This window comes from Alligator mississippiensis, chromosome 1 (assembly GCF_030867095.1).
Source record: "Alligator mississippiensis isolate rAllMis1 chromosome 1, rAllMis1, whole genome shotgun sequence".
In the NCBI taxonomy this organism is placed as follows: domain Eukaryota; kingdom Metazoa; phylum Chordata; order Crocodylia; family Alligatoridae; genus Alligator; species Alligator mississippiensis.
In genome coordinates, this window is record NC_081824.1 from 225,630,307 (window position 1) to 225,654,332 (window position 24,026).

Consider the following 24,026-nt stretch of genomic DNA (forward strand, 5'->3'; position numbering starts at 1 on the left):
TGAGTGACCCTGTGCATTTATTTAGACTAGATAAGCATGATGGGTGAAGGGGGGGCTGGGCACTACCCCCTCCCTGCCCCATGTGCCCAACTTGGATCCTGGGGGCCAAGCACTGCTCCCTTCCACCTCCCTGTGCACTGGGATTGGGTCCCAGAGGCCAGGTACCAGCTGCTCCCTGTATACTAATATTGGGGACCTGTGACCTGGCGCTGCTCTTGTCCAGCCCTGTGTGTTGGGATCCAGCATCCCATCTATCATTCAGGGTCTGGGGTTCCTCATGGGTCCAGAAATTTGGCAGTCACCAAATTTCTGGACCGATGGGGATCTCTGTGGTCTGGATGACACAGTGCTGTGGGCTGGATCTGGCCTCTGGGCTGGGTGTTGAGCACCCCTGATGTATTGCATGAAGGGTACAAATAAACCTGATCATTCCTTTGCAGACTTTTCTCTGGAGCAAGGAAGCTCAAGATGGTGGATAGAATGGATGAGAAATGTTAAGGCCTCCTCCTGTCATGGAGGATGTAAGTTTGTCATGCATAATCATTGGGCTGCTAGCGTGCCCTTTCCTACTATCAGGAGTAAAGCCAAAGCAGGGAGCACTTGACTAAGTTCCCCCTTTTCCATCATCATCATCAGAAGAAGACTTTCCACTTCCTGGCAGACATCAAGCAGGACACAGCATTGCCTTGGCAAGAAATACTTAACCTGTCAGCACATCCCTACTGCCACTACTACGAAGAAAGGAGAGCAGCAGAGTATGGACCCTGGACTTCAGAAAAGCAGACTTGGACTCCCTCAGGGAACTGATAGGCAGGATCCCCTGGGAGGCCAGTCTGAGGGAGAAAGGAGTCCAGGAGAGCTGGTTGTATTTTAAAGAAGCCCTACTGAAGGCACAGGAACAAACCATCCCAATGTGCAGGAAGAATAGCAAAAGTAGCAAGCAACCAGCTTGATTTAGCAGAGAACTCTTCAATGAGCTTTAATACAAAAAGGAAGCTTACAAAAAGTGGAAGCCTGGATAAACAACTTGGGAGGAGAATAAGAATATTGCTCAGGCATGCAGGGATGAAGTTAGGAAGGCCAAAGCACAGTTGGAGTTGCAGCTAGGAAGGGACATGAAGGGTAACAAGAATGGTTACAAGTATGTAAGCAAACATGTAACCATTCTACATGTATGTTAGCAAACAAGAGGAAAGTCAGTGAATGAGCAGGTCCCTTACCGGCTGGGAGAGGCAACCTAGTGATAGATGATGAGGAAAAGGCTGAAGTACTCAATGCCCTTTTTACCTTGGTCTTCACAGGCAAGGTCAGCTCCCAGACTACTTCTGTGGGCAGCACAATTTGGGGAGAAGGTAAGCAACCCTCAGTGGTGAAAGAACAGGTTAGGGACTGTTTAGAAAAGCTGGTCATGTACAATTCCCTGGGGCCAGATGCAATGCATCTGAGGGTGCTAAGGGAGTTGGCTGATGTGATTGCAGAGCCGTTGGCTATTATCTTTGATTGGGGAAGGACACAGACAATTGGAAACGTGCAAATATAGTGCCCATGTTTAAAAAAGGGAAGGAGGAGGATCCAGGAAACTACAGAACCATCAGCCTCAACTCAGTCCCCAGAAATATTAGAAAGCGGGTCCTCAAGGAATCAATTTTTAAGCACTTGGAGGAGAAGAAGGTGATTAGGAACAGTCGGCATGGATTTACCAAGGGCAAGACATGCCTGACCAACCTGATTGCCTTCTAGGATGAGATAACTGGCTCTGTGGATTGAGGGTTAAGCAGTGGACATAATTTTTATTTATTTATTTATTTATTAAGGATGCTGGCAAAATGCCATGCTTCCAAAGACAACATAACACACATACAACCATAATATAAATAAGTTCAAACAAAGTAACCAAACTACAAATATTATACTAAAAATAAAGGCCACCAACATAAAAAACATTATTAATATAAGTACAGTAGTAAATCAAGGCATGAATCTATAATATTGCTGTACATAGATTACAATTGAGACAATTAAATCAAACCAAATGTAAAATGTATCACGCATATCAGCAGTAAAGGATATTTATCTCTAATTATCTCCACCTTATAAGCAAAAATTGCAAAACAGTTGATTAAATTTGGATCTTTGATATAAAAGCCGGATTACTTTCTCTCTTTTTGAAAAATGTATCAATTTCTGCAAGAATGGTAATAAATAGGTTCTCCTTATGTCATTATATAAAGAACATTCTAAAACACAGTGGATAGTACCTGCCAAAACTCCTAGACAAACTGGGCAACATCTTGAAACCCTTGGAATGGAATATACATGTTCAGCCAGAACAACTTTGGTCCTGAGTCTAGTCAAAAAGGGTTGCCATTTATTATTGAGATCCAACTATAAATACCTTTCTCCCCCACAATCTAATTTCCAAAGAGTATATAAAGGGGCAATACGAGTAGCCCTAGTCACTGCAAAATCATTCTGCCTGGCAATATCTCGTATCCTCTGGAAAACCCAAACCTTTTCTATGGGGTAGAAAAATCTTTCATTATCTTTGAGATAGTATCCTATTCCAGAAAGTGGCACATATGTGAAAAGTGTTTTGGAAATTCCCTTTGAGGATCAGGACTGAGAGACTGGGGAGAGAGTGGTTTTCTTGTGAGAAATGTGCCCCCACTGGTAATCGTGTGTTCTTGTTTTTAACAGATTTCCAGTGTGCATTCATTCTGATACACAGTTGTTGTTTGATCTCCCCTATGTATTTTCCATCAGGGCAAAAAAATGACACTGTTATAAGTATCTTAGTGATTCCCCACTATAGTCTATGGCCAAATCACTGAATTGGCACCAAATCTTCGAATCCTATTCAGCCAAATCAAATCAGGACAGTGACTCAGATCACTGAATCAAATCACTGTCCCTCCAAATTCGGCTGAATCCAAATCTGAATTGAATACTCGCTGCTTCACACAGGCCTAGAGGACATACAATGAGAAAGGAACAGGATTTCTGCTGAACATGTGGGGCTACCCTCAGCACTACTGTTCTTGTAAATATGCAAGAACAGTATACTGTATTCCATGCCACTTCAAAGCAAAATCTGGTAATGAAACAGGGAATTGTTTGATGGGATTAAACCATGTTAGAACCAATTTGGAATGAGTTTGAGTCTTTGATTCTCTCATATACAAATCTGACATCAAAGTGAAGTCACAGTGTCTGTCAGATATGCCTTCCTTTCAAGGAAGAGATAAAACAGCCTACTGTCAGTCAACTAACATGATAATTAGACAGTGTGATAATGCATTTATCCTGGTGCTTATAATCCTTGATCATATATTGCAATTACATATTCAGGCCACAGTACCTGATGTCTTTAATTATAATGTTGATGGCAAAAAAGATAGGAAAAAGGCATCTTCCTCAAGGTAGAAAAAGGAGCTTTTTGATTCACATTTATAGATCTTCATTGAATATAATAAAAGATTTAAATTTTTGCTCCGTGTCTAAGGGCTCACAGAAAGATTGTGAATAATATATATGAAGAAATAATGTTTCTTTTTTACTACAGTAATGAGGGCCATGTTGGAAATGTCCATGGATAGACAGTGGCCACAGAGTGTCTAAGTTTTCAATTTGTGATGTCTGTTAGGGCTGTGCGAAGCGTTGGGTGCAGATTTGATTCGGAGGAGATTTGGCCCGGTTCGGTGGTCAAATCTCCAAATCTGATTTGAATCAGGGGATCAATCAACAGGTCCAAATTGATTCGAAGCACTCCAAATTGATTCAGAAAAGGTTCAGAGAGCTTCGTTGATTCAGACAGTCCCTGCAGCAAGGAGCTGGACCCAGAGCTGGTAAGTAGGGGGCAGGGGAGGGAGGGCTAGGGGAGGGAGGAGGGAACCATGGCCTAATGCCTGTCTTCTCCCCAGGATTTTCAAAACCAGTAGATTTAGATTTAAACACCAGCTTCCATTCATGTAACCAGTCATCCAAATCCCTTATCCTTCTTTCCAAATCAAAGCCTAAGACCTGCCACCATACCAAAAATTAAAGGATGAGGTAGTGCCCGTCCCCAGGGAGCTTCTATTGTCATGGAACATTTCTGAATCATTAGAGGTGGCCCATCTCTAAAAGATGTGAATGATATCATTTAGTTAAAAAGTTATTCTGAAATGTATAATGTCTTGAAGTTCTTGGTGGAAAGGGAAAAATAAAATGTCTTGCTTGTAATTTTGTGACATTTCTAAAATGACTCTCGGAGTTCTTGCTTCTAGTGTTTTGGTGTTTATCAAATTCCCGTTATTTGATGATCAAAACCATTAAACTGCCCAGAACTAAGTGGCTTGTGACTAGCTTCTGTTGCTATATAAAAAAATAGTTCTTGCTTTTAAGTTCATTTTTCTTTCTCAGGCCAAAAAATATAACCTTGTAGCTACTGCCTTTCTAAAGGTGTCGTTGAGAAAGGCACGGACCATGAAGTCTTCCTGGCAGGGAATGTGTCAGGCGTATGACATGTTGGAAAGCATCATATGTTCAGGTTTATAGACTCTGGCATATGGAGGATTTTACAGAAACAGAGAAGGGAAGAAAGGAAAAGGAGGGAATACAGTGAGGCCAAAATTCTCTCAAGTGACCAGTAGTTTTGAATACTTCCACTTTTGGATACCCAGCTTGAGACATCTTTAAATGGTTTTGATTTCCAGAAAATGCTTAGCATATATCCTCTGAAAATCATGACCCTTTACAATAACTCAGGTTGGGCACCCCAAAATTTTGACACTCAGAATAAGTGATCACTTAGGGTAAATATGGATTAAATCAGCTTATTATAGAAAATACAGTCAATCAATTCTCAGTCTTTTTCCAGAACACAAACTACTTCTGAGGCTAGAGATCACTCAGCAGACATTCTGTACCTTCTCATCAGCAACTAGTAGCTACATTAAAAAGAAATACAGTGATATGACAGTATTAAGTAATCAAGGCAATAATAAATTCATTTTGATGTGATTGTGCAGTTGTTAATATAGTGCAGCAATGCTGCTTCTATTCATACTGTTTATTTCCTCTTTTCCAGTGCAGAACTTTTTGATTAGTCCCAAGAGTTCTGCTCAAGTCTACATAGCTCATTACTCTCATCTTTCTGTCTCATTTCAGCTCTGTCTTCCTTTATGTTTGCTACCTCTCCATGGCCTTACACTTTGGCTCTTCTCACCTTCTCAGCCAGCTGCAAACTATGTCAGGTTATTCCTTCTCTCCTAGTTTCTGCTTGGTTTCCTTCCAGTAGTACTGTCTTCCATGTTGACTGGTCCCATCTGACCACTCAGAGTGCTTCCTTCCAGCATTTCCAGAGACCCTACAACAGCCTCCGAATAGTTCTTTGGGCAAAGGAAAGGGAGAAAGGCCTCTCTCTGTCCAAATATTGTTCAAGTGTAGAGTCCACAACATTGTGGAAGACCATCTGGTGAAAGAGAGTCACTTTTATAAACAATTTCATATCCTTTCACTCCCACCCACCTCCCAGTTCTTGTACAACTTGTGCTTCCCATCTCCGATTTTCCACCCCCTTAGCATCTTAAAAGCTGCTAAAAATGTGTTCAGGAACTCAGAGAAAATAAAGTTTCCCAGGGTAGCAATGAGACTCAGTTGAAAAGGTCTCCCCTCAAAATGTGTTGACAAACTTAGTTGCAGATCTACTAGACTGCCATGTGGAACTGAGGAAAAGAAGCTACACTACAGATGTCTTGGTTCCTGACATGCTTTGTGTAGAGCACTTGACCTTTAAAATGTTTTCTGCCATTAAAAGCACTGCCTAAAATATATTACTTAAATTTCTCCCTTGTGTAACACCATTTTTTTTAATAGATGTGTCTGGGAAATATTTTCTTTTAAAAACAATTGACAAAAATGAAAATAATTTTCAAATTCATCATTTTATTTTCCTACAAAAATCTTGGTGTGTTCATCCGAAGAACTTAAGTCCAACCATTTAAATAGTTTTCTATAATTTCCAGTCCATCAAAATGCAAGTGTTACACAAAAAAAAAACCCCAAATAAATTGATCAGTTTTCAATTTAAAAAGGAATTTAAAATATTCAGGTTTTAGTGTTGTGTTTCTGGGGAACTTTGTGTTTTTGATTTTTGAATGAGAACCCAAAACTTGAAGTAAAAAAACAGGTATTTGCCATGGAAATATCCATTTTGACAAAACAGCAATGGAAAATTTTCAACCAGCTGCTCTGGTTTTTAATGCAGCATTGTTAGATTCTTTCTGGCATCATGAAAGTGTCCACTGAATCCAACCAAGGAATGCACACAGTATCCCATATTTCTTGTAGCAGTTGGTAAACACTGTTTTTTATCTTGCAAATTATTCTCTTACCCATCTGGTTCCCATAACAGAAGTGCTGGAAGTCTTACAGAATGCTTTTGCTTTGCTAAGTGCTTTCTGATAGCAGTGTCAAAGTGATGCAGGATTTTTGGAGCAAAATGGTTTGGGAGATATAGGGAGTAAGGGGCCAAATCCAAGTCCTAATGGGCACATCTACACGTGCATTTATTGTGCAGTAACCAAAATAACTGTGCAGATGAGTACGTGGATGCCTGTACTGCGCAGTAAATATAGTGACTTACGCTGACTTGAACATAAATTTGATACTTGCATCATCAAATGTATCAAATTTACACCCAATTAGTTACTGCATGGTAATGTACATGAAGGTGCCTTACTGTGCAGTAACACTATGTGTGTGGACTGATTTGGGACTAACTTTAATCCCAAGTCAGTCCACACACAACTTTAATGTGCTCTAACACCTGCATGTGTAGACGTCGGCCTATCCCCGCTTACTGCACAGTAAATTTAAGCTGGCTTGAATGCACGTATAGACAGGCCCATTGAGACAAAAGAGACCAGTTTTGCAACTGCTTTTCTTCGACATTAGCATTTGCCTTTTTCTGAGTATTTACATGTATATACAAATACACTTTGCAAATGTATCCACAGTTACATTACTTCATATTGCCATCTTCACCAGTGATTTCTCTTGAGATGCATAATACTTTTTTATGCAACATGTAGTTAACTTGTGGAATTCATTTCCACAGGACGCAGTGGAGGCAAATAACATAGCCAGGTTCAAAAAGGGACTATACAAATTCATGAATGATAAATCTATTAACAGCTGTTGAACAGGACAGTTGGAGGAGATATTTCTTCTGACATCTCTAAACCAATAATGGTGAATATCAGGAAAGGTAATAATATGGGTCAGAGTATTCTCTGTCTGTGTGGTTCAGTGCTGTCCCTCTAAAGCATCCATGCCTGCTATTGTTGGAGACAGGATAATGGGAAAGATGGGCCATTGGTGTGATCCAGTATGGCACTTTTATGTTCTTATTTTCTTAAGCTCCCAGAGAAGTAAGAACAGTTCTGGCCACAAAAACTTCAGGGAGGAGAAAGAGCTGGAATCGTGCTTGAAAATGAGCCAGGATTGCTCCTTCAGGAGGAGGCAGCCAACAAAGAAGGTGGCAGAGAAGATTCAATGAGGCAGGAAGGTGGCCTAGGGTTTGTATGGGGCATGGCTCGGAGATTCTGATCAATGTATAATTTAAGAGAAAAAAAAATAAAAACAAGGAAGTTTTGAATGATGTGGCTGTAATTCCATCAAGGAGTTTTGGTGACTTCATAAACCATAAAAGCTCCCTGAACCCTTCGATGGAATTATAGGTCTATAATTTACAGTAGCCTGGTATTTATTCAATACATCCATGCCTTTTCACATGTTAATCACTTAACAGAGCCAACCTAGTATAAAAATAATTCTCAACTCCCAGGCTTTTCTTTCCAAGATGTTCCTGAATTTTATTTTTCTCACATAAGACTCAAGCCTTTCCCAAGGATTTGAAAACAGGTTCTGCTCAGAGTTTGCTTGTTTGTTTTAATCAAGACCCTGTAGCATTCATTTTTTCAGGTTGAAAAGCTAGACACTCACATCAGGGTGATTCAGACAGAACAGCTACAGAAAATCTAAATCAATGCAAAACTCATGGAAGCCTGATCCAAAGTACTTTTTAGATAGATGCTTTAGGTAGATGCTTCATGAAGCTTTAGATCAGGCCCAGGGTTTGTTAAAAACTTAAAATTTTACTGCAGTTAGTGAAAACTTTGTGGAGGTTCACACTCACACTGGCTGATTTTTTTCAAATCTGCCACAGAAGAGACTTGGATACCCAAGTTCTCATTTATCCTATTAGAAACTTGGCATCAACATACCTTTGGTAATTTTGAAAATCCCCCACTTTCAGCCAACCTGGGTCAATGTATGGTTTTGAAGCCCAACCTAAACAAACTCAAAGTATCATCTCTCACCGATATGTATTCAGGGTACTTGACCTCCTACGAGCACTTAATATCATGCAGACTAGAGACTTTAATTCCTTTCCTTTCCTCTTTTCTTCCAGAGCTCCAGCACTGGCCTCCCTGAACTCTGCCTGGGGCCTAGACAGGCTGTGAGGGGCCAATTCTACATCAGAGTTGCCTGGTGAATCCTGATAAAAATCAGTTGTTTTACCTTTGTTGTTCCTCCAAGCAAGATTCCCTGCATTCTTGGAAGTATCCATATTTATATTTTATTGGAGGGAGGGAGGATTAAATCAGTCCGGCTCGTGGTTTTGTGATCAGAAACCTGAAGAGCTAGAAGTCTTCTGCCATCTTAGGTCATGTGGCTTTCCAAATGTGGTGTTTATCTTGAGCAGCAGCTATAAATCAGTGGAATATAGGGTATGTCTCTCTCTCCTATGTAACTGCTTTCAATTACTTTGCCTTTTTCAGAACTCTGTGTTTTAACCAAACAAGTAATAGTTGTCCTAAAGAAGTGTGGCTTTACTTGTGCATTTATGCCATACTCTTTGTAAGCAGGTTTTCCTATTGGTGAGATTTCTAATATATAGAAGATATAACATCTCTAGAGACAGTTTTTCCATCTTTTTTCTTATTTAAGTATCCTTAGATTCCAGATCATTTTCTGATAAAAGCCATCCTCAAAAAATAGCAAATTTTCTCAGCACTCAATTCAGAACTGCTGTTGCTCCTAGCCTTCCTTGCACAGCTTTTCAATTTACTTTTTGGGGGGGAATAATTTGACAGTTGATCTAAGACAAAACAGGGAAAGGTCACACAAAAGTGATGATACACAGTGCTTTTCCAGTTGCAGAAAACAATACCTTTGGCCTCCAAGTCAACACACCTCCCTTTCCCAGCAGTCTTGCCCTAGTAAAAGCACCTGGTAATAGTCAATCAAGGATCTATTGGTGAACAGTGATGTGAAAAAATGGATTGGCACCTACAGATTATTAGATGCATGATCCTCATCTGATTTAAAGCAGTGAAGCTGCATGGAATTCAGTGGAAATGCATCATTTCCTCCACCTGAGGATCTGGCACTGTCCTATAAACTTTGCACTGTATTTCAAAAGATAATTGATTGTTGGTGTTAGTTGGCTTGATCAGAAACACTTGGAACAGAAACACGTAGAAAACAACAACAAAAAAATAGGCTGAATGCTGCATACAACAATACTAGTTCTTGTTCTGAAGCTGAACTGGTAGGTAGAATAACCACAGCACCTCCACTATTATCACTAATGATGATATAGGTGGGCTTAAGACTTCAGGGAGTGCTGGCTCCTAACCTTAGTCATCTGATCTTATTCAGTAAGTTAAATAAGGAATTTATTACTGAATGGTGCAAATGAGCTCTCATACACATGTATTGTTGTTCAGTTTAACAAGGATTGTGTTCATGTCTGAGCCTGTCCAGTGAATGAGCATCTTTCACATAGGGCATGTAGTGGAAACTCCTCAGACCATGAAATTAGGAGGCACAGCACTGTGCCCCTTTTGGAAATTATGATTTATGACTCACAGAACTTGTGTCAGGATGCGGGGTCAGGCACAAACTTGGGTTTCACCAAGGAAGGGCCCTCCTCATATATCCAGAAGAAAAGCCCAATGCATGTGTTAGACTGCCATTTTTAATATGGACATCATACAAGCCTATTTTATTGCCACCAAGTGAAATCCAAATGTGTCCTATTGTCGTTCTGCCTGATACTCAATTCATTGAACCAGATATTGTGGATCTAGTTTTAGATATGCAGTCAGTAAACGTTATCTTAAATTGCTGCATCTGTTCCAAGTAATGAACACTGAACTTCATATCTCCAATGCAAGTTAACTTCAAAGTATGATGGAAATTGCCAAATCTTTCAGTCACTTATCTCATAATTGTGGCCTACTCCATGCCCATAGAAAAGTGTTTTTAGGCAAAAAAATCTGGAGTTCATGGGTAAAACTAAAATCAAAGAACTGGACAAAGAGGAGGTATACAAATATTTGGTTCTGAACCAACTTCTAAGGATCAAAGATACAGAGTTGCAAAAAACAGAGACAGAGTCTTTAATTGATTAGAATGTGTATTCATGATTAACTTAAATCTCAGAAACAAAATTATGTCCATAAAAAGCTAAACTACATAAAAAGCTGTAAGGTTAATGCATTATACCTATGGAATACTTAAATGATCCAAGAGAAGTCTGGGAGTCCTAGAGAGGAACTTGAGGATGGGCCATTGGCCCATGCCCTATGCTGGTTGCATCCCATGAAAGAGCTCCACAGTTCAGATTTGGCCCAGAGCATCAGGTGAATTAGATACCCTGGTCTAAACAGATAAGTCAGAGAGAAGGTTGCAGAATGAAGCATATAATATAAAAGCAAATTGAACAGTGATGTTTTACAGAAAGAATAGTAGAGCCACAATATTTTTGTAGATGAAATTTTGCTGAGAAGTCATTAGCAAGACAGAAGATGGGAAGGATCAAGGGAGCAACAAGAGCAGGGTGGGGAGAAGGGGGTATGTGAATGGCAAACAGAATAAGCACAGGGCACAGAACATCTGGAGTGGTCAGTGGAAATCGGGCTAAAGGCATTACCTGTGCCACCTAGTCATAGATTCATAGATTGTAAGGCCAGAAGGGACCTTGGAAGATCATCAGGTCTAGGTCCCTGCACCAAGCAGGAAAGATAACTGAGGGCCAGGTGACCCCAGCAAGGTGACTGTCTAGTCTCCTCTTGAAGATTTCCAGGAATAGGTGATCCAACACCTCTGGAGGGAGCTTATTCCACAGTCTGGACACGCTGACTGTGAAGAAGTTGTTCTTAATGTTGAGCCTGAATTGGTCTTCCAGGAGTTTGTGGCCATTACGCCTAGTTTTCCCCTCAGGTGCCCTGGTGAACAGTTGCTCACTGAGACCTTGATGTATGCCCCTAGTGTAGAGGTAAGCTGCTACCAGGCCCCTCTACCAGGTCCCCTCTCAGCCTTCTTTTCTTCAGGCTGAAGAGTCCCTGCTGTATTACCTACAGGTTGCTCCTGTCTCCTCTCTGCCAGCTGGGCTGTAGAGTTTCTTTGGCCTACAGAGATGGCGCCTTTCTTGACTATTTCTGCTGTCTCAACTCACATGATATAGGGGAGGGACACTCTGTCTGGGTTCTGGGGTCCCATGAAAAGAGGGGTAGTCATCCCTGTGAACATGTTCTCTCGAGTTCCAATCTTAGGGGTTAGCATTTGGAGATATTTGTGAACATATGTTTCCTAGAGAGAACATGGGTAGAAAAAGGCTAAAGTAGTACTAACTGTCATTGGTGCTCTGGGGACTCTGCCCAAGACCCCAAAAGCCACTTCAATTACTTAGATCTCCCAATTAACATCCAGTCATCAAGATACTGTTTTTGACAGTGCCTTGACCATTTAAAGATGTGGTTTATCCTAAAGTCAAGCTTGCCAACTTCAGAGCACAGTAACTTGTGAAGCTTCAGGGTCCTGTTCAGAGCTAAAACCTCCATGTTTTCGATTACGTTTTTATTACAGACGTAAACAAATGATTTTCCCTCTTACACTTAACATAAAACTGAATGGCTAAATATACAAAATATTCTTTTAGAGGCATGCTGACAGGATTTTAGAAAATAAGTTGGGGCCAGATTTGTCCTTCATTTGTGCCCTGGTTCTGAGTGATGCGAGTACTTAACTTCTTTTATGAAAGGGTTAGTCTCTTCATTAAATGCTAATATTTGTTACAGTTGCATGTAAAAGCCCCAACCAAGATGAGAGCTTTATAGTTTAAATTCTGTACAGGCCTTATGTCTATTAGGAAAAAAAGATGCTTTTAGAAATCAAGTTTGCTAGTTTGGTTGACTGGAGCATGACTTGAAACACCTCAACGCCTTTTGTATATTCCATTTATAATTGTGTTGACTGCTTATGTTGTATCGTAGATATTATTTTCTCTTCTCTCCCTGTGGTATAACAAATAGGGGACGCAGCATTACTACTGAATATGATGAAAAGTGACACAACTGGGCCCTAAATATTTGTAAACGCTCTTTTTCTGTGCTTAGTTGTTGTTGTTGTTCTTCACAAATTACCAAAATATGGGGCCTGTGCTAAACATACAGCATAATTTTAACTAGATGTGCACCAATACATTGGCCCGCCACAGCCCCAGCTCACAGCTGCAGCCCACCCACCTCACTCTGCACAGCACAGATCTGGGGGCACACCCTCCCCCGTACCCTCCAAGGGTGCAAGCAGTGGCAGGAACCACCCCCTCCCCACTAGCCATGGCTCCACCCCGTGCCCTGACCCACCCTGGCTGGGTAGCGCCTGCCCCTGCCCTTTCCCTCCCTCACCACGGGGGGAGTTGATCTGCACCCCTATGTCCCTTCCCCCCACTCCCCTTCCACCACAACAAAATTACCAGCTGCACACAGCTGTATTGGAAATCAGATCAGTATCAGCCAATACGCCTCCTTAAAAATTGGCTATAGGTATCAGCTCCCAAAATCTGTATTGGTTCACCCCTAATTTTAACACCTTACCCTAATTCTCATTAAAAGTAGTGCTTGACATTGAAAATTGCTTATGAAACAGTTTAATTGTTTTTTCTTTGATGACATCCAATTAAATCCATGCCTTTTATAACGAACCCTTAAAAGCCACAGTTAGCCAACATTCTAGTTCGTACATCTGTGCCCAGAAATACTTATTAAAAACAAACTGTCATTCTTGAAAACACACACAAAATATGCACACGTTTATCAAGCGGTTTGAAATTCTTTGATTTGGTTTTGTTATCGTGATCAATATCAAGGTACACAGTTCATAGTTCCCTTCAAATTTTATGAAGAAGTTAAACTGCTGAAAATGTACTTTGACTATGGCTCTTTTAAAAAGGGGGATTACTGCCCATGGGGCATTGGATTAGCAGTGCTGAGATATCCGCATCCCAAGCAGTCATTAAGGAAATCATTGGGGCGAGAGGGAGGTAGTAATTTATACTGTGGTGAACAAAGTATGTAAACTCTGCCAGCTGTCTAGCCTTTCCAGCACATCTTCAGACAGAACTTTGAAGGTCTATGTAAGACTAGTTTTTTCTTACATTGCATTGTTGTGACTAGTAGAGGACAATCAAGTTCAGATGTAGGGTCTAATCCGTCCTTAAGACTTGAATGTGTGCATAATTTTAAGCATGTGAGTAGTCCCAAAGGAGACAATGAGCCTACTTAAAGGCTTAAAAGTTATGCATGTTCTTAAGGGTTTTGCTGGGTTGCAGGCATAGTAAAAACCAGTCCAAACTTTGACCTAAAATTAAAACCTGAAACTTTTAATGATTCATTAGGGTTTTTTCTACACGGGAAAACTCTTTTCAGAATAGCCTAGGTGTGCAGTTAAGCTGATACACTCCTACCAACATAACTAGCCCATACTAATGCACTTAATTGTAGCATTATGCCTTTTTTTTCAAATTAGCCTATGTCACCTGGGAAAGGGCCTAAGAAAACTTGGGGGAAAAAGCCATTCATATACAGAATTACAAATGTCTACCCAAGGGTTATAGTGGCATGACTATACCTGTTTAAACCTATTAGCCTAAGTCATAAAACTTGCTTGTATGGACAAGGTCTAACTTTAGATAATGATTCCAGCTAGGCCAGGAAGCAGAAACTCAGAGATACCAATAAGAAGCTCTTGTCTCATGGTATTTGTTGCCCAAATCTTGATTAAGAAAGTTTTTCATGAAGTCTGCTGTTTATGAGGTTTCAGGCCACATTTGAGAGGTATGAATACCTTTGGAGAAGACCCCAAATAGAAGTCCATCCATCATTTATTGTAGCATTTGAAGTTTTTTTTTTTCTCACCATGGCAGCCTTTACAACAGTATCAGTTTCTCAGTAGTTAAGAGAAAAGAACAGCAACATTATTCAAGTAGCCAAAAAAACAAACACCCCCCACCGAGAGAACTTTTAGAGCCATCAGTGCATTGGGCCAATGACAACCCTCTTCAATGAATTAGTGGCACCACAGGCCCCAGAGATCTAATGCTTATTTACATTAAACCCTTTCAAACTGCTTTCACAGCCAAAACGGGATGTAAAGTGGATGTGAATTACATTTACACCTATCTTAAGTCCCTTTCACACTGCTAGAGTGGTGTAATGGGGTCCTAGTAAAAATAAAAGCCAGGTATTCTCAGTCTGAACATGTTCCTTTAACAACTCTTCAGCAATTTAAGATGATCAATTAGTGTGTGTTTGTGGTTCCTACTCAGAGGGGAAATAGGTGGTGAGATAGAGACAGCAGTGTTTGTGAGGTACCTCTGAAGTAGCACGAAGGGGCTGTTCTTCTGTGCATGTATGACCTGGTCTGTAAATACACAATGTCTTGGAAACTCCATGAATGGAAACAGAGAGTTTTCTAAGTGCTATTTTTAGCCCTTCTGCTAGTTTTTCCATGGGAGGGCAAGGCCTGAAATCACATTATGCTGTTGTTGAAATAAGAAGGCCTCCTGGTTCCCCTGTGTCAAAGGAGAACTGTACCAGTTTTCTTTAGGGAACCTTATGGACTATATCAATCCATAGCAAAGGAGGCCAGGGGGAAGGTTTGTAGTGACTCCATCACCTTTCTGATTAGATTCATATTCCTTGTCTTGCCAAGCGGGCTCCTTTCATCTATAGCACAGAAGCTGTGTCCAGAATTGCCTGCATTAGCACCCCTTCACCTTTAAACACTTGTTCTCAGTCAGGGTGAATCACCTTTCTGCAGAAGGTACTGCAGGACCAGAGCAGCCATTTTGCCTATCTTTTGGCCTGAGATAGAATACATGAAAAATAGAATATGTGCAAAAGCAGACAACAGGGTTTTTTTTGGCTTCATTCCCATATTAGTTTTTTCTGTTATGGTTTTGGATCTTGGCAGATATCTGAGAAAAAAGCTAACTATGTTACATGTAGTAACAACGGTCACACTGTTATGTAATGCTTTTCATTTCTAAAGTGCCTTATAGATACAAGGAGGGGGCATCTACACATGGGTTTTACTGTGGAGTTTACTAATTAGCAACACAAGAGAGTGTTGCCATGTACACGGGTAGCACTATTAGGCCACAGTAAACTAATTAACTCCACTGTAGGATAGTACTACCCGACACAAGTACTATCCTATGGCAGAGTTTTTGGTGCACCACAATACACATGTAGATAGTGACCAGGGATGGCTTGGACAAAAGGGTGCTATATGGCCGGGGATGATACCTGGAGCACAGCCTAATGTTGAGCCATTGTATCAGTAACTGCACTCCATGTCCCTCCTCTTTGTAGCAACTTAAGGCATTATGGGGGAAAGGACCACAATGCTGTCTGGTTTTGACATGAGCTGTGACAGAAGAAGATGGCTACTTAGACTAAGGGATCTGGGGAAAACAAGGCTGAGGGGGGACTTGGTGGCCATCTATAAGAATGTAAGGAGTGAAAAAAACTATTATCTGGGCACCCTAGGGGAGGACAAGGAGCAATGGCCATAAACTGTTAGAGGATGGTTTCAGGTTCAATGTAAAGAAGAACTTCTTTACAGTAAGGGTGACCAGAATTTGGACTAGACTTCCCAAGGAGGTGGCGCAGTCCCCAACCTTGAAAGTCTTCAAGAGAAGACTGGACAGACACCTTGCTAGGATCATTTAATCTTAGCAGTATTCCTGCACAGAGCAGTGGGGTTGGATTCAGTGATCTTTTGTTGTCCCTGCCAGCCCTTAATTTCTATGATTCTATACCCCCTAACCATACTGCACACCTGTGCAAGAGCCCACAGATACTAAGGCCATGGCAATTTTATGATGTCTTCCTTAGTTGGCTAGTGTTTCTCTTTCTTTATAAACTGTTTTCCTTTGTACCTCAGCCTCAGAACTGAAGAATGGCACTTTGTGCCCAGAAGCTTGCCTCACATCTCTCCCAACTACATAGTTGGTCCAATTAAATATATCCTCTTGCTTTTTGTATATTTCCTAGACTAATGCCATTCCAACCCTTCCTTTGCATAATGAGGGTTTCTTAATGCAATTGCTAAACCATGGCAAACTCCTCTGAAGTAAATAGGGCTATGCCAATACATACCAAGCTAGTGCCTTGCATTTTTAGCCAAGACTTGATGGGCTCTCAAACTGTTAAATAGAGTGCCTTAGGGTTTTTTTCTCCCTACATACAATTTTGGCTTTTTATAAAAAGAACCCAAAACTAACACTGAAAATGTTTTGACCAAATACTGATAAAATCTAAATTTGAAAACCTAAAAATATTCTGGGTTTTAGCTGAAAAAAATCAGTTTTTCAATGGGAAATCAAATGATGAAAGCAGATGCTTCCTGCAAAAAGTGTTTACTTAGTTGAAAACCCAATTTTCCATCCAAAAAAATTCAGGGGAAATTTTTCAGTTCATCCTAGGGTGTGTACAGAAGTGCTCCATGCATGTTTCACAGCACTGGTTAGAACGCTTTTTATACCACTATGAAGTTACAGAGCTTTTAAACATAACAGAAATACAGTGTTCAGTGGGGAGGAGGGGCTCTGAGCCTCTCTGCACTTCCCAGGCTAGGCGGCAGGGGGTGCTCTGCAGCCTCCTGGGGCTGTAGGAAACTGCAGACAGCAGCAGACCAGTGGAGAAGGTAGAGCTGGGATGACAGGCTGTCACTCAGTCTCCCCCACTAACCCCCAACCTCCCTGCTGCTGGGAGTGGGCACTGCTTCTGCCACAGGCCAGACAGCAGCTGTCACCCAGGCTGACAGCTCAGTTCCAAGTGTCTCATACCCACCCATTCAGGGTGTGTGTGTGTGTGTGTGTGTGTGTGTCCCTGTCATTGAGAGTGGGCACTGCATCTGCCATGAGGACGGGCAACAGCTCTTGCCCAGCCCTGCTCCAAGCCTCTGGTCCCCAGCCACAGGGTCTTAGGAGGGTGGATGTGTGGGGGTGGAGGGCGTATGTGTGTGCTCTACAAGACCTAGAAATCTCCAACACAAAGCCAGCCCCTCTGGTTGCAGAGCAAGCTATGCTCCCAGGATCTGGGATGTTCCCCCCAACAGTCCCATCTGGCCCAATTGCTGCCAGCGTGTGTAGGTGAAATGGGGGCCCTAAATTGAAGCAATGGTGTTTAAAAAATACTGCTTCAATTTAGGGCTGATTAAACCCCCGGGTCATGTACACACCCTGCTGACTTACCTGCCTCTCCAACAGGAAGGAGAGGGTGACCTGCCGGCAGACAGAGCAGCCCCTGGGCTGCGGGGGGGGGGGGGAGGGAGGGCTAGTGCTTCCCTCCATGGCAGCGGCAGCCCCCCCACCCCAGGCGGCACCCACCCACAGGCACCTAGCTTGGGAAGTCCCAGGGGGCACCACAGCCACAGAGGGAAGCACTAGGCCCCCGTGCAGTTCAGGCAGAAAGGCAGGCAGGCTCCATGGGGATGGGGAAGGAAGATCAGGCTCGACAATTTCTTGAGTGGAGCCTGCTTTCCCAGGCTGCAGCCAGGCTGCCTACAGGGCTTCCTGCAGAGCCCCTGAGCTGCACAAAGCCCAGTGCTTTTGCGGTGGTAGGGGCAGCAAACTAAAACTCTTGGAAGGAGTTTTAGTTTGCTGCGCCCCACGTCATTTAGGCACATTACGCCGCCAAATTTCCTACAGCGGCTAGAATTAATACGCAATACACCGCTGAGGTGTGCATACACTGACATCATTAAAGTGGTACAAAAGCATTTAGCTTACTTCAAAGTGTCATGCACACATGCCTCTTGTTTCACCTACACATGGCCTCATGGGCTGATGGGAGCAGGGTGAGTTTCTGGGTTTAATGGGCTTGGCTGCTCTGACACATTCTCATTAGAATGCATCAGACCATGTGTAGAGACACCCAAAGGTCTCCCATCATTCACCAAGTTAACACTAAAAGATGAATTATTTTTGTTATTCTTGCCATGTCTTTTTAAACTCTGTGCCATTTTGTATAACAAGTACTAAAAGTCAATTGAATCAGTAATACAAAGGAATGGAAAAGACTTGGGAAAGATTAAATTGAGCAGACTTGCATATATAAAGAAGCAGTTGTAATATTTTTAATAGATATCCTATTCATAGCTAAAATGTTTTGGGTTAATTGTGATATTAAGAATTAATTTGAAACAAAAAGCAAATAGCAGCAGCTGTGCCTGTCTGGAAGGTAGATATAAACTGGGGTTTTTTTTATTTCACCCAAGGTAACCTGAACCTGAATCCAAAATTCAAATTAAACTCAACTCAAATCTTTTAGAGTTCAAAAAGTTCTTTAAGCTTTAATGACCAGGTGCCTGGTGTGGTCTTGACTCAGAGCGCCTCAATGCCACAAAAATGTAGCTGCACATATTTCTGGCATTTTGTTTGGAGTTTACACCTGTTTTTTAGTTTACTGTTCATAGTTGATGGCAGGCTGACACCCTGGGGGATGATGTTCTCTTCTTAACCACAGAAAGGTACAAAATAAGCCATATGCTTACAGGAAGGAGAGGATACCAAAAAGTATCAGTATTGTAATAGAAACACTTTGCCTCCAGTTCAGCCTAACTTTAGGTACTCAAGTAAATCCTTTGAAATCAGGTGCATGCTAAAGTACTTTAAAGTTGATCATGTGCCTAAACACCTTGGTGCATCAGAGCTTTTAGGAGGCTCAAGAGATGAAAATACCAATTTATTGTGGAAACTGCAGGCAACTAAACACCAGCCATGTGGAAGCATTTTCCAGCCTCATGACAGTTTTGTTCTCAGGGCACATAGGGCACTGCCCTGTAAGAAAACAAGGAAAATAAATTCAAAATAAAAAAGATTCACCTCCAGTACAATTCAATTAGACATTTTCTTTGATAAATTAACAAACCAGATTCTCCAGCTGAAGGCCTAAATTACTGAAGACTAGATTCCCTTTAATGGCTGTGTTATGGGAACTACAATACTATCTCTTGAATGACAAATACAAAAAGCAGGAAAGTTTCCTCAATAGTGATTGAAGACAGGTGCCTCGCAAAGTGGTTATTCAGTGACGCCATAGTTTATGGGAACAACAGAAGTGCAGCTCCCTGCTGTAACTCACAGTGCTTCACAGGAATCACCATGAGTTACAGCTATCCCCAGGACCCAACAGACCTTCACTGTTGGGTTCTGGGGGTTGGGAGATGAACTGCAGTTTAAAGCAGCTGCCTCTTTGCAGCCTCTCTCCCCTAGCAATGTCCCTCCCCACTCCCAACCCCAGCAGCGTTTCCAGAATGGGTGGTGGGAAAGAGAGTGGAGGGAGCTCAGCTGGGGGTTGCCCAGCCAGTGCTGGAGAGTAGGAAAGGTGAATTGGATCCCCCTTGGTGGAACCAGCCCCCTTCTCCAATTTTGACCAGGCAAAACAAGAACAAGATCCCTCTTCTCCCTTCCCACTTTGGAGCACCTTCATTTGAACGATCATATAATGAGGGTTCAGATTGTCACTCAACTAGGTATTTTTAAAGTGTACTGCAGCCATGCACTGGTGCCAGTGCACAGCTGTAGGGAGCGTTCAGTGGCCAATCGTGCAGCAGATTGTCATGTCTGTCAGTGCCATATGTGTTATAGCAACTTTCATTTTTACACTGTTCTCACTTTCCTGTTTCTTCAAGAATACGAACAAGTTATCATTATGTTCAATGCAGCCAGCACTATTGATAACATACAGATGAAAAAGTAGGATCTATAAGAAAACATTTCATGATTCTTTCCACAAATAATGTGAGCACTTATATTATTAACAGTAAAAAAAAAAAAAAAAAAAAAAAATCACGTGCACGAACTGTCATAGCAAACTGTTTAGAAATGAGTGTCATGAATATAGTTGAAGGAAATTAGGGGTCATATCTTCAGTTGAAGCAACTTGGCATCACTTCATTGAAGTCAGCATTGCTGCCCTGGCTGACACCAAAAGGAAATCTTGCCTTTTATTTGATCAGATATCCATTCAATTGTAGTAGGCCTATAGTGTTGTTGTAACTGTGATGGCCTAGGAAATGTATGAAAGAAGGATTTTTTCTGTCTTTTATTGGACCATCTGTATAATTGGGAAAGCCATTGGACAAACTTTTGGACATCAGGTGCTCTTATTCAGGTCACTGACTCTCATTAAATGGTAGTACTTTTGTATCTGTTCCCTCAACTGTGTGTATGATAATCTTTGTTTTTATGGGATGCTTCTCCTGTACCTTCTCCTGCTCCCACTGCAACTGTTTAAATTGTCTCCTCTTTGACGTCATCCCTTGTTGCATGCATCTGTGAAGGAAAGGATGAGAGAGGGCCTGCACAAAAGCATTGGGGAAGTGATAGAGTTACAAATGCAGTGTGTGCGCAAACCAAATGGAAATGCACGTTGTCCTTCTGTTTACATGAGTATCAGACAAATCCTTGCAGATGAGAATGAAAATACCTGCAAGGTAATGTTTTATCTTGACCTTACCTCTAATAAAGAGGTTTGACTCTTGATGCAAACTGCCATGACATTACAAAACTGTTGGACCTGAGGGGTTAGTTTGGACCTATTTTTAATGGTTATTGTGCGGGCCGGGTCGGACCCCGGGCCCTTTTCATCACTCTGCACGCGGGCTGTGGCCGGCAGCCCGGGCAGGCCGGGTTGGAGAGGGCAGGCGCCGAGCTAGAATTAGGCACAGACACGTAACAGTTGATTTTAAGATTGTTTACTTACACCGAGATGGTCGCGGTGCAGGCTGAGAACTTGCTTGAGTTGCGGTTACAACAGAAAACACGAACACACATGGAGTTTGCTAGGCTCCACGCAGACAGAACTCCGGATGTCCAGGACAAGCGCGCATCAAACTCATCAATATGTCTTATAGTAGGCTCCGTTCGAAGACGGGAAGAGGTGGGCGGTGGATCAGGCCGCCAAACTCCTCTGGGCAACACACAGGGTTTCTATTACCCTGCCGCCCACACCCAGAGTCCCCATGAGATGGATGCGGAGTCCTCTTCAGCTTGGGCAGAAACTGCTCAAGCCTCTTATATGGCTAGCAGACCAATCGCTAGCCGCCATGTGTGAATAATTTAGAACTAGCCAATTGCGGGGCACAAATTTGCATGCGAAGAGCGGGAAGTCTTTGCACCGTGCATTTCTGTGTTGCAAAGAAAATGCACCCTGCAAAGACCGCTGCAAAGTGGCGGGAACACTCCTTTGCACGCGGGTTCTCTGTGCAGCAGAACTCCTCCGTGCAATGAAGCCGTAAACCCACGGGGATAATTCTTAGTGCCGAAGCACACACAAAAAATCAGACCTTTGGGTCATGACAGTTATGATAAGGGCCACAATTTAGAAAAGAATTTAAGTATATGCTTAAGTCCACTTAAGTTTGTAATTAAGGAGTTGTGTTGGAGGTAAAGGCAAAAATCCCATTGATTTCAATTCTGGGAGATCAAGACAAAAGTAAATAGGAATGATTTCTTGAAGCAAGGCCTGACTATACTTTGAGCCCATTAAACATAATGAGTCAGATCTGTACAGCCATCAGTCTTAACTTACCTAAGTGGAATATTTGCCCTCAAATTTGCATTGAGGAAGGATTTTGGAGGGGCCAGAAAAAAATGTGTAAAGCTGATTGTTTGCTTTTAAAAAGAAAACATTGGAAAGCCTAAAATCATGTCATACAAATCTCAATCAAGGTTGCACACATATTTTACATACATTATAATAAGGTTATGGTTTCGAACCCGGTATTTATATTTACAACTGAGTTTCCAAGAGCAACATTTTGAGAAGTACAGAGTAAAACATACTGTAGTCAGGGTAGTTTAAAAACATCTATGCTTATCAAAAGGTTTTAAGCGTACAGGCTCTGACACAAGCTTTTCAATATGTTATAATTCTGGAAAAAATTGAACCTTTCACCTTTTGCATAAAGGACTCTATTCAGTTTACATTCCTGTTTAGTTACCTTATTGGTTCATGGTTTTTTTTTGCCCTTGACCTATTTGCACATCACTGGAAATACTCTCCTATAGCTAATGTTATACATCAGTTTTGTGAAAATGACTACATTTGAGGCACTCAGTAAATCTTTCAAACAACCCAGGGGTCAGATTGAAAGAAATCATCTGAAAATATACTCTCCAGAGAGAGGAAAGGAGAAGAACCAGGAATGTGAGACTCCTAACGTTTATCTCTGGCAAAGCAATCTGTTTTGTTACTGGTGAGTTTCTGTAAGGTGTGTGCAAATGGAGCATATGGTTGCTTTGAAATGAATATTAAAATCGCCATTTTGGTACTTGGTTTTTTGTCTGCCCTTTAGTCTTTCTTTTTGCTTTATTCCACAGTAAATGTAATCTTTTTTCTTCCTTTTTTATTATCCTTTTTTTCCTCTTTAACTCTCCCTGCCAAAGAAAAGGTTGCACAAATTGCCAATCCGTACTGTATGTGCAGTTTTCCTACTGCATTCCTCTTGTTGTGCACTAAGTGTCTGATCCAAAGCTGAGTGCAATCCTTGGGCATCTTTCCATTAACTTCAATGGGCTTTAGTCCAATTTGACTAAAAGGAATTTTTTTCAGTCTGCAACTTTAGGATTTTTGCCCCACCTGCTTCCCACCGTTCCCAAGCCACGGGCATTAAATGTAATTCATAACTAATTATGGGTATTTACACCTCGACCTCAAAGCAATCCATTTCCACCTGCACCGTGCCTGCTGTATGCTTCAGGAGGTTAAAGCAGACGGGCAGATAACTGCGGTAGTGACAGAGAAACAGCTGTGTTTGTTTGATCTCTTCATTGCCAGGTCTCCGGTCTTTGGGCTGGAAGAGCCTACGGAAGCTACTAATAGAGGCAGAACTAAAGAAACATACAGAAGAGCTAGAATGGTACTACACACACACACACACACACACACACACACACACACACACACGAGGGAAAAGAAGAGCGAGAGAGAGACCTATGGATGCAAAGCACAAGGGATCTCTGGAAACTATAACGTAAATATAAACAGACTCGGTGTTGCTATGCAGCCCTTTTGATTTCCAAAATGTTGGAGGAACTCTGGCTTCAATACTGCTTGAACTTCCTCAGGAGGGAAGGGAAAAGGGGACTGTGAAAGAACTCAGGTGCTTCTTGCCCAGACAGGGGCCTCTGTGACATGTGTGAACCATTCAGGGATCTTCTGCTGTTTTGTATGAAGAGCAAGTGAAGTGCAAATAAACAGGAACAGATTTTATTAAGGCCGTTTAATGTGGCCAGAATCAAAACATTCGTTTGTGGGGCAGAGAAGAGGTAGGGGAAGAGGAAGCTTTCAGGATTGGTTCCGGTAGCCTTAAACAGTGGAAACATAATAATCCATTCCTGGTAACATAAGGCTCTCAGAAAGGGAACATTTATGGACTTAGCATGAAATAAATTATTACCACGGCAGTATAAGAACCAAGTAACTATGGAAAGTTCAGTTACAGTTTTGTATGACATATGTAGGCACTATGTATTACATATAAATAGGCACACAGATACTACAGTAATGGGAAACATATAAGTATAGTAGGTAGATAGATTTCATGGGATTTAGGGTTAAAAAAAATTGAGCTTGGGTACCTACAATTTGGCTTCTGAAATCTTTGTTTGGACACTTGAA